Here is a 4,138-nt window from a genome sequence, read left to right as displayed (position 1 = left end):
GGTGACATCCCAGTTGAGACTCCTGCCCTTATATTCCAGAATTTGTAGGCTGCTCTTTCGAGCTTTCAAACCAGGCACACTGTCTGTATCCATGTCTGCATAACAAAAACTTCTTCCTTTCAAAGCAAAACAAGTGAAAACTAAGGTGAACAAAATGACATGACTCATTAGTTAAAATCGCCAAGAAAACACATTCTTTACCTAAATCAGTCGTGGCAGCTATTAATAATCCTGCCAGCTGTTACAGGAGGCCTCTTCAAGTGTACTGAGATCTCAACTTAAAGGTCTCCTGACAATGCATCCACTGCAGCATTTTAAAAATGAGCCTTACACTCAGTTAAGCCTTCTTAATCTTTATTTGTAATGACTAAAGTGATTTATCTAGGCTTCAACAGTTCATTAGTTTTAATGGTGAATACTGGGAATTGGAATATTACCATAGCCAGGTGCCAGCAGTGTCTAGGGGAAAGGAAATACTTTCCTGAATGCAGGTCACAGGGCAGCAAGGAAACAGGTGAGGCTCACATCACATTTTATAGACAGTTTTTTAAACATTTTTGCAATGTCCCACCATCCCTTGAATAACTCCAAATATAGAGCCTTGGAAGAACCAGCTAACCTTGTTTTTTTGCAGAAGGTCTGAGGAAGAACAAGCAGCGGCTACCCACAGTGAGAATGATTACAAGCTTAAAACCACATTCAGTTTTCACTCAACTCTGGCTGTGGCAAAATTCAATGTAAATGGGCATTTGAGCAAGCAAGGTGCAGATTTCAACCATCAGCCCAGTGGCAGGGTCTCTGCAGGATGCCACATGTACAGACATGTGGGAAAGCAGGTACAGCTGAAACTCACGGTCATCTTTCACATGTATTTGTCCATCAAGTCAGAACATACTCAGAATATCTCAATCCATAATAAACCCCAAATATTGCAAATTCACCAGAGGAGCTATCTTTCTTTAAATACCTCTGAAATTTGACACTAAAGACATGTAGCACATAAAGCTATCTTAAAGAACTTGTGATTTTCATCCTGGTGTGTACTGTGAGCAATTTACAAGTCGAGCCTTTGCTGTATAAAGACAGATGTCTAAAATGAAGCATTTATATGGTAAAATGAAAAATGGAACTACTGTCTCAAAAAAATCATACTTTTCAAGAACACCCCAGCTACACTCTCCTTCTCATGAAGTGCTTTAAACAAGCTCTAAAAAGCTGAATGAGGGCCTTGTCCACCCAATTACCTTGTGCTCAAACAGAACAAACACAAGAAGCCCATCTCTAGCGCTTCCTGGTTATCATTTCCACACCACACTGACCTCCTTGGTAGAAAGCTTAACAACTGCTCATGGTCAAATAATCCACCCAGTCAGAAGCTCTGCTCTCCCACAGCAATCACAACCAAAAACCCACCACCTCTTGGTTGACATGGATCAGAAAATACCTCAAAAAACCCCTCCAAACAGAAAACATACCTCAGAAACACCTTGGCAGTGTTTTCCCTGCCACTGCCTTTGTGGAGGATCAGTGCACCTACATCACACTGAGCAATTGTCTACAAATAGATAGTCCTATCCAGACCTGCTGCCCTGGTTTCAGCAGGGATAGAGTTAATTTCCTTCCTAGTAGCTGGTACAGTGCTGTGTTTTGGATTTAGGGTGAGAACAATGTTGATAACACACCGATGTTTTAGTTGTTGCTAGGTAGTGCTTACACTAGTCAAGGACTTTTCAGCTTCCCATGCTCTACTGACTGAGAAGGCTGGGGGTGCACAAGAAGCTGGGAGGGGGCACAGCCAGGACAGCTGACATCAACTGACTGAAGGGATATTCCATACCATGTGACGTCATGCTCAGTATATAAAGCTGGGGGAAGAAGAAGGAAGGGGGGGACGTTTGGAGTGATGGCGTTTGTCTTCCCAAGTAACCGTTACGCGTGATGGAGCCCTGCTTTCCTGGAGATGGCTGAACCCCTGCCTGCCGATGGGAAGTAGTGAATGAATTCCTTGTTTTGCTTTGCTTGCATGCGTGGCTTTTGCTTTACCTATTACACTGTCTTTATCTCAACCCATGAGTTTTCTCACTTTTACCCTTCCGATTCTCTTCCCCATCCCACCGGGGGGGAGTGAGCGAGCGGCTGCATGGTGCTCAGTTGCCGACTGAGGTTAAACCATGACACCTGCCTCTGAGCAAAAGTTCGGGAACACCAGGACTTTGCACAACGTCATGCAATGGAGAATTGCTTTCTATAAAGCATGTGGCAATGCTTCAAAAAGCCAAAATGGCCCAGCACTGTGCATTGTGCATTGTATTGCTTTTTTTTTAACCTATTGTTTCTTTGTTATGCTGTACAGAGAGGAACACTGGACTTGCCAGGCTAGAGGAGGGTGTTGGCCTACAGTGCCTGCCGCTGTGGTGGCACCAAATGCTTCAGGCAAGGTTTGATGGTTTCGTTCTAGCTTTTCCACTCCGTAGGCTTGCATTTACACTAAAGAATATCCACTTGTATACTTTCCAAAACTCCTGTTTAATATTTACCATTCAGACTCATCATGTGCTTGCTCATCATGTTCTTCTTGCAGCTTAACCTCTTCTGGGTCAGGAATCCTGACCTCAGGGAGAGCTGGTGAAGGGTAGGCTGTACAGCAGACTGTTTCTTTCCATTAAGTCTTAAACTGCCCACTTTCCTTGGGTTTTTTGTTGGTTTTCTTGCTATTATTAGTTCAAGACTTCTTTCTGCCTGCCTAGATATGTCCATGGCCTCCACCCCTGTAGTATCCACTGCCAATCAGTTCCTCACTGCACCTTCTGTGGTAATCACAGAATTGCAGAGCGGCTGACGTTGGAAGGGACCTCTGGAGGTCATCTTGCCCAACCCCCTGCTCAAGCAGAGCCACCTAGAGCCAGTTGCCCAAGACCACGGCTAGACGGTTTTTGAGTATCTCTAAAGAGGGAGTGAAAACAAGTAGTATTATTCCCATTGTGCAGATAAAGAATCAAACAGAAAGATTAGGGGTTTGCCAAGGAAGTTAAGGAACTGCAACTATAATTTTCATCCACACTAAGTCTTATTCAACAGCGCTGGGCACTTCAGAGATTATTCCTGTCCAGTGGTGGTACAGGCTGAATAAGGAAGATAAAAGGCTGAAAAAACAAATCCAGTGAGCGGTGTGATGGTGGTTAACTCAAGTAAGTATCACAGTTTTATTTAATAAGCACTTTGATTTTTTTTTCAGTGGGTAGAAAGTAGCTAAATGAAAAAAACTGATTATCTAAAAGAAAAAAAATAGCCAGGGGAAACAAAAAGGAAGAAAGTGAAGGACTGCAGGGGGAAAAGGTTGAAGATGAACAGATGTCAGTGCAAGACCCAAGCTGCTACAAAATCCAGCCTGTCCACTGGTGCAGTCTCACCAAGCCCAACAGTTGAGGTTTGGCCAAAGCATGCTGTCTGCAGTAGCAACCAGGCTTGATCTAAGACTACTAAGATGAGGCCAATCCACAATCATCCTTGGTTAGAAAAGGGAGGCAACCCAGAGGGAGAGCAGAGGGAGGCTGAGGAGTAGGGGCTGTAAGGCATGTACAACAGAAGGGCAGGGAACGGCAGATTAAGAGGCAGCTCTTCGTGGGATGAGGTGCTCTGCTGGCCCACAAACTGGCTGAGGCTGCTGCTATGCTGGCTCCTCCTGGCATTTCTTTCTCAGGATCACTCCTGAGACTCCACGCATACTTTCTTAGGATAATTTTTGATCCTAAACGTTCAAAAAAGTCATGTAGATGTCTTTTTAAACTAGTATCTATGGATCTCATTTTCTTTCGTGGCTGTTTGGCCTCTGGTCATGTTGTCCTCCTGTGACAGATTCCCTACTCCTTCTGCTCCTCCCGAGCTGCAGGGTACCCCGGTCAGCTGCCAACTCTGGGAAACAGACCAATTCTCTGCCTCTCCCGGAGCTCCTGAGCCCACGGCAAGGCTTGGCAGCCGACGCGCGGCCCCGGCGGGAGGCAGGCGGGGACGTGGACGAGGAGGAGAAGCAATTTTAAGACCAAACGCGAGGCCCGGATCCCGCTCCGCGGCGGCGCCGACCTGCGCAGGCCGCGCTCCTCCCTCGGCCTCCCCCGCGCCGTGCCGCCGTGGGGAGAGC

The sequence above is a fragment of the Aptenodytes forsteri genome, unplaced genomic scaffold, assembly GCF_000699145.1.
Source record: "Aptenodytes forsteri isolate BGI_AS27 unplaced genomic scaffold, ASM69914v1 Scaffold387, whole genome shotgun sequence".
Lineage (NCBI taxonomy): Eukaryota > Metazoa > Chordata > Aves > Sphenisciformes > Spheniscidae > Aptenodytes > Aptenodytes forsteri.
This window is presented reverse-complemented; position numbering follows the sequence as displayed.